Source organism: Macaca nemestrina, chromosome 12, assembly GCF_043159975.1.
Source record: "Macaca nemestrina isolate mMacNem1 chromosome 12, mMacNem.hap1, whole genome shotgun sequence".
Lineage (NCBI taxonomy): Eukaryota > Metazoa > Chordata > Mammalia > Primates > Cercopithecidae > Macaca > Macaca nemestrina.
The window spans coordinates 86,789,596-86,797,204 of record NC_092136.1 but is presented as its reverse complement, the minus strand read 5'-3'; the positions used below and the strand labels follow the sequence as shown (position 1 = coordinate 86,797,204).

Sequence of the window (7,609 nt, the reverse complement as noted above, 5' to 3'; positions counted from 1 at the left end):
TTTGAGATTTCTGTTATTTTCAGTCTCTCAGATATTGGTGAGGACCCAGTCTTGCCTAACAGAGTGGAGATTAATGTAGCCCAACCCTGTGGCTCCAATTACACAGAAAAATGTGATAAAGGAGTGATGAAAGCTGTGAAGGATTTCTGTTTCTGATAAAGGGAAATACCAAGACACTTGGCGGAACACATTTTATCATCTTGTGTTATTATCAGAAAGAGAAAGCCTGTTCCCCTGCTCTATCGGCCAATTCTGCCAATGTGTCAGTGGGTAGTTTGCAATCATCAGGGAGATGGTGCTTGAATTCTGGATGACCCACCTCTATCTGTCTTATCCCTATGTGAGTAAAAAAAACTGTTTTATGACAGGGCCATTTATTAAGAGCAAGATTTCCGTATTCCTTTCTGTGATAAAGCAGCCAGAGACTGCTTTGGACTCTTTCTGGAATCAAGATATCCTACCTCTTCAAAGCTCAACACAAAGACCTACATCAACAAAGCTACTTATCTCAGTGAAGAATTCTCCTATAAGCCCCTCAATTGGATATCTTCATTGTTTAACATCTGCTTTCTTCTTTACCTCCTTGATTTGGTGTTTGTCTTGCTAGTTCACAGACGTTGCTATTTCTGTAACCAACAATGAATTAATTTCCTAAAATTTAATAGGGTTTTAATAATAATGTCTTATCATTAGATAGCTATTTTACTATTTAGAAAACCCTTTCACCCCAAACCAAATGGCCCCTCAGTTAATGTATTTCTTAATTAAAATTCCTCTTCTCTTAGAGCTTTTTAGTAGTCCTGAACTTGGGTTCTAAGGCTGATTCCACCCACCTCTTGGCCAGCCTAGTGTACCAGTCACATTTCACTAGATAATACAGTAGTAGTAAACAATCCCACTATCCCAGTGGCTTCTGACAAAAGTTCATTTCTTGATCATATTACATTTCAGCTGTAGGTTGGCTGTAGCTCTACTCCATATGTTTTCTTCTTTCTTGAGCCCAGACTGAAGGAGAAAATCTATCTGCGACATGTCATTCTTGTGTAGTTGGGAAAAGAGCAATGACGGAACCATGTGATATCTCTCAATGATTCTGTTCAGCAAACGGGCCTTCTACCCACATTCTGCTGGTCAAAGGAAATCACAAAGTCCAGCCTAATGTTGATGAGACACAAAAGTGTAACATTCTCACAGGAAAGACAGCAAATACCTGGAAACAGTAGTATAATTTACTATACTTGAAATGCCTTTCTCATATTCACTGCTGAGGAGTTTATGGTGCTTCCTAGAAGCAATACTTCTTTTTCTCTCCTGTGTGTGTTCTCAGCACCAAAAACCACGTCCCCCTCCATTTGTACCACACCTCAGAAACCCACCCGGTGCTATGTCTCGGTCTTTTCCCTCCTCTTTGTAATCTGGGAGTGATAATCTAGAAGCAGAATGAATGATCACTGGTACCTGCAAGGGTTCCCTAAAAGTTAATCATGGCAGAAGTACCTTATTGATTTTATGAAAAGTTATTGGTTTTAAAAGGCAGGATATGATTTCTTAGAATTTTTGAGCTAGAAGTAATTATAAATAATTTTTTAAAATATTTTAATTTTATAAACTAAAAAAAAAAGCAAATGCTATAAGGGCCAGAGAGATATATTTATTTGCCAGTGCTCACAAAGACAGAGAATGATAAAACAAAGACCACAACTCAGATTTTTAAAAATCAGGTCTTTTTCATCACCCCAAGTCACCTAACCTGTTGCAGACAAACTTTAGCAAAAGTTTTGCCTTTATCTCTCATAATGTGCTGTGAAGAAGAGGAAATGTGACCCAGATGACAGTACACTTGAGTGGAATTATACCTTGTTGAAAGAATATACCCAGAGTACTGATTAATGTGTCCATACCCATTTCAAGGAGGTCTCTAGGAGTGCACTAAAGGAATACTCTCTAAGTCTTATCTTAGCCAATAATTTTTATTAACTACTATGTCACAAAAATAAAGATCACGCTGTGATAGTCACTGGCCCTGTTCATGAACTACCCTTGATATAATTGCAATTTCTGATCTCCATGTGGTTAGTGAGGCCATGAAACTAATTCCAGCTAAACAACAAAAGTGACGTGTTACTTCCAGCCTGGAGCATCTAATTGCTAGTGTAAACCTTCCAGAGTCTTCTTCCTTCTGCCATGTTTACCAGCAACGTTGCAGATGAAGATTTCACTCAGCCTGACCCCTGGAAGACACAAGGAGCAGAGTCCCAGCCAATCCATAATGGACATATGACATAAGCAAGAAACAATCCTTTGGATTTTATTAACTGCTAGGATCCAGGACTTGATTATCTTTCAGTATAGTGGAGCCCATCCTGACTGACTTTCATACTAACAAGTATCTAATATTTTTTAAAGTTTAGAAATATAATCGATATAATGGATGACCAATTCAGAGTTAAAAAGCATTGTCACAAATTGGTATTAATGGCTAAATGTGTCTTGAAAATGCCAATGTAATTTCCTATACTTAAATTTCAGAAATCAATAGCAACTCATAAGTGAAAAGGTCTGTGACCTAAAAGCTCAACAGGAATCAATATTGTACTTTGGGTAACAAAAATTCCAAACTCACTGGTAATCTGCATTCATAAAAATGTAGTATTTAGAAATCAAGGAAATTAATAGTCCTTTATGCCTCAGAGAACACACCGAAAGCACCAGGCTTCAGTGAACGAGAGCATAGCCAATGGAGAATACCAAAATGCTAGGGGAACTTGAACTATGACAAATAAGGAGTTGTTAAAGGATCTGAGATGGGTGGCCCAAAAAAGAAGAGACTTAGCAAGGACATAATGTTTTTCTTTAAATATCTGGAGATCAGCGCTGTCCTAGGTTACAGGAAAAAAATAAAATAAAATAAATATCTGGAGAGCTGTAATGAGTGAGAAAGCTTGATTCTGTTTTACATCAAGGCCTGGAACAAAGAGTCACAAGACAAAGCTATAAGTAAGAGGCAGGCCCTGGGAAGCCTCCCTTAACCTCCACAGAGAAGTCTCTCTTGAGCCTCTAGATAAGCTAGGCCTCTGTTGAAACAAAGAACACACTGAATTTGCCTATATGAAGATGGCAGAAAACTGTGAAGTTCTTCAGGGAAATAATACATTATTTATTTATATTCCAATATTCAGTACACATTCAGTATTTATAGAATGAAGTTCAATCAGAATAAATGTTCAAACAAACAGACTCCTACAGCAGTGGAAACAGCACAAATGCCCATTGTTTAGGGAATTCATCCAGTGAGGCAAGGACTGGAGGAGATGACCTTCTAACAGTTGTTCTAATTCTGCTTCCAGCCTTCTGCAATTCAGCTAAGTCTTTCCTGGAGTCTGGTATTTAAAGCCCACCTCCAACTCATGTGCTCTGAACACATGGATAATTCGAGCTGTTTTTCATTCTGTTTCCAAACTCCTATTTGGTGTGCAGTCACTTACAGAGGAGCGCAGACTTCCCAAGTCATCTGGAATGGGCCATGGGATTAAAATGAACATCTGTAAAAAGGAGGCAACATTGTGCAGATCAGTGAAGAGTTGGCCCGTCACAAATGAACAAAATGTTGTGGGTGAAAGAAAATTTCCAATCATAGTCAAACAGAGTAGCAATAGACTCCTAGAATCAGAAAATATTTTTGGATCAGCCAAGTTTCAGCACCTCAAATTAAATCAGCGGGAACTCTATTTCAAATTCAAGATTTGCCTTTTAATGTAAAATGTGCAGAGAGAGAAATTTAGTTATCAAAGGAAACAGTTCTATTTTAACATCATATTTTAGATTGTTGTAAAGTGACATGTAGTTGAAAATATCTCAGGCATGACAGGATAAAATCGTTTTAATAAAATGTCCATCTGGGCTTCTGGTTTAAAATGATAGATTGAAACCATATGTTTGTCACTGTTCCTTTCCTCCAAACCTTTCTAAAATGATATTACAAGAATTCAAAAAGTACAAATCTACAAGGGCAATGAATGGGAAAGAGACAAGGAACAAGAGATAGGGATCAACAAATTTTTGTCTTTTGGAAGACAGAGAGTAGAAGAAGGCATTCGTGGGCCTGAGAAAGCTGAATACCAGATACTGAAGAAAAGGATGCCAAAAAGAGATGGCCCCTTCATGCCACACAGCTCTGGAGAGGCTGGCAGATGGAGGGGTCTGCTTCCACCACAGCTGAGTGTGAGGCAGAGGGTTAATCAAAATCTCTCTAGCAAGCAATGTAATCCCAGGTCCCACCCCTATTCCTGAAACCAACTAGCTCTCCCACTCAGGAAAAAACTGGAGGATTATTATGTGAGAAACTGACATGGAGCAGCTGCTAATGTGGGGTTAGTAGGTATCATGGAAGAGGGCTATGCTGAAAACAAGAAAATTAAGTGAAAGTTGACATATCAAAATATGAGATTCCCCATTCTGCTTGTATCAACCAGCTCCAGGAATACTTGACAGTATGTTCTTCCAGGCAAGAGAATAGTTTTCTAGAGAAACTAAACTGCCTGCTAAAATGCCTTATAGGAACAGATAGTTGAGTGTGTCCCAAGAGAGAGGCCTGGTTCCCACCAAATTAATACATAGTATAATGCATGCACCAGTTCTTACACCCTCCCGTGGGTACTTAGGACTTCCAATCACCTGTTTAGGATACCACTTTTAACCATAAGTGGACTTCGAAGAACCACCAGACATTTATGTAAAGTCTACAACACGAAAGAGACCAAAATAAACATTTTTAGAGTAACACAACCCAGAAAAAGAAAAGAAAAATATAGAAAAAATATTTCAGAAAACTATAATTGATATCCTCATATATCAAGGTAAAGAATAAAGTGCAATTTTATAAAAGAATTGTTATAACAAAACATTTATAGAAAAAGATGGAACTCTTATCAATTACAACAGCAGAAATTACAAATTCTACAGAATGGTTGAAAGAGGAAGTTGGGGATAGTCTCTGGAAGGTAGACCAAGTGATGGAATATATGAAAAAAAAGAAAAGGCAATCAGAAGACCAGTCCAGGAGATTCAACATATAGTATTCTAGAATCAGAAAAAGAAAAAGAGGGGGGAGGAAATGATATTAGAAATAACACTAGAAAATTTTCCACAGCAAAAGGATCTGAGTTTCCAAATTGAGGTTACCACTCATTGCTTGGCAAAATTAATGGAAAAAGGCATATTATTGTCACATTTGAGAACTTTGGGGATAAAGAGAAGACTCTAAAACCTACAAAAAAAGAAAACAGTAGTGATGTATCAAAGACTAAGAATCAGTATTGTATTATTTAAGGCAACACTGGAAGCCAAAAATCAATGCAACAAAGCCTTCCCAATTCTGAGGGTTCTAACCCAGAGTTATAACTAGACACATTGTCATTTAAGTGTAAGTATGTGGAAAATGCATTTTCATATAGGCAACTTTTCAAAAAAAAAAAAATACTTTCCTTAAATTCCTTTTCTGGGAACCACCACATGTTATTCTCCACCAAAGTGAGGAAATACATCAAGAATTTTTTTAAATAGGGTCTAGAAAACAGGAGAGCTAACATAGGAAAGGGATAAAGGGAAGTCCCAAGATGACGGCTGTGCAGTGGGTCCTGGAGAGCCACCAGTCCAGACTGTATCAGAAAGACAATTCCAGAAAGAAGGTTTCCAGGAAAAATAAAAACAAAAACAAAAAAACAGACTGGGTAGAATACCTGGTGAGTTTGACTATAAGGCTGATATAAATACTAAAATGGGTTTTTTAATTAAGCTAAAGAGGTTTTTTTAAAGCAAAATAGGATCATAAAAATGTGAGTAAAAGACAAAAAAAAAAAAAAACAAACCTGCAATTAACAATTCCAGAGGAATTGATCAAGTGTATTACTTGTCTCAGCATTTAAGAAAAAAAAAAAACCACTCCATTGGAACAGCTCACACAGTTGTGTGAGTGACTTAAGACCCATGTCAAAAAAATAAAAAAATTTTAAAAAAGATCCATGTCATTTCCCTTCTTAAAACACATCAGTGAATCTCCATGTTTTTCCAGGCACTCAGAGTTTTATGAACCTAAATAAATTCCATCACTTTTCAATGAGTAATCTAAATTCCAGAGAGGTGGGTGAACTGACTTGGCCAAGTTTTTTAATCAAGTGAGGCGTAAGCCTGAAAGAACGCAGGTTTCTGTCTTCTAATTTACTGACCACGTCCACTGCCAGTCCAGATGACAGAAACACCATGTCCTGTTTTTATCTTTGAAATCACAATAGTATACAATTTCCCATTAGAACATACATTCAATTCCAAGAGCTATTTACTTATTCAGCTACTCCTTACCCGTTAAAAATAGAACAGATGATTATTTATTTGATATTGTTCTTTTACAGCCTACAGAGATGAGGACCTGGAATGAGCTACCATGAGATGCTCACTGACCCGGGGGGCGGGCTCTGGCCAGTCTCTGCCCTGTTGCGGCATCCATCCTCCCACATTCTCAGTAAAACAAGGCATGAAGTAATGGGCAGTTTAAAGATGGATAATGGGGACAAGTGAGACCATAACGTCAGTGCTCATGACTTAAGGCTGCTTCAATCCAGCTCAGAACAGCCACCTTCACTTTTCCATTCACTAAGCTTTCAGGCCACTGTTGCAGTGGAAGAGCATTCTCGGAACACTGCCTTTCTTTCTTGGCATCTATTCGAACTCACCAAATCTCTATGGGTGTCTGCTCTGGTGAGGCAATGGGCCAGCCTTCAGTATACAGTGGTGAGAAAGATAGATAGCCCTTCACCAAGGATAAGGTCAAGAATCTAGTGAAAGTTGACAGAGTTCACATGCAAATGTGGAGAGTATTGAGTCAGAACCCACCTCAGTCACATCATCCTGACAGTTCTCAGCAGTGTTCGACATCGACACTCTGGGCTACTATGGCTCTCTGGTCTATTCACTACTGTTTCTTTCTCTCATGCTGTTTCTTAGCAGGAGCTGGCTCATAATTTTTTGTTTACAAATCTATTTCTTCACTAGAGAGAGGATTTTTTTTTCCTATCAGCAAATGCCTGGTGCATTGGTGGTACTCAACCTGTGTTTGGTGAAGGAATAAAGCCAACCTTATTCCTCTCTATTCTACAACTGGACCATCTTTGAATAGTCTGCTTCCATGCCCTCAAATACAGCAAGGTCGATCCCACTTCCTAACCTTGGCTTGTGCTGTTTCCTGCCTGGAATGCCCTCACCTCTCATTATCTCAACAAACATTTTTGAATGCCTACTGTGTGCCAGACCTTGTGCCAAGGATAGGCAAAACACTTCCCTCCTCTCCCATAACTTAGAGCAAAGGCATGTAAATGAGCAAATAATTATAAGTTGGAATGATGAGTGGTGATGTGATAAGTAAGCACAGCGTGTTGTGGGAGCCCAGCGATAACCCCAGCCCTAACTGGTGAGGTTGAAAAACCCTCACCAAAGGAGGTGGCATTGTTGCAGCACCCTGAAGGTGTAGTTAGGGTCAGCCAGGTCAAGGAAGTGAAAAGACAGTCTTGGGTGTATGTCCTTCCTGCCACTCTTCCTACCTGTCCCACTTCAAGGC

General features: G+C 38.7%; 1 long non-coding RNA gene across 3 annotated transcripts in view; it reads right to left on the bottom strand.

Moving 5' to 3' along the window:
* Positions 1-1,631: 1,631 nt before the first annotated feature.
* LOC105468881 (uncharacterized) overlaps positions 1,632-7,609 on the bottom strand; it is a 112,695-nt gene continuing 106,717 nt past the window's right edge. For all 3 annotated transcript variants that reach the window (XR_011610969.1, XR_011610972.1, XR_011610971.1), the window contains one exon: positions 1,632-3,542. This is a non-coding gene — a long non-coding RNA (uncharacterized lncRNA). The remainder of the gene's footprint in view (positions 3,543-7,609) is intronic.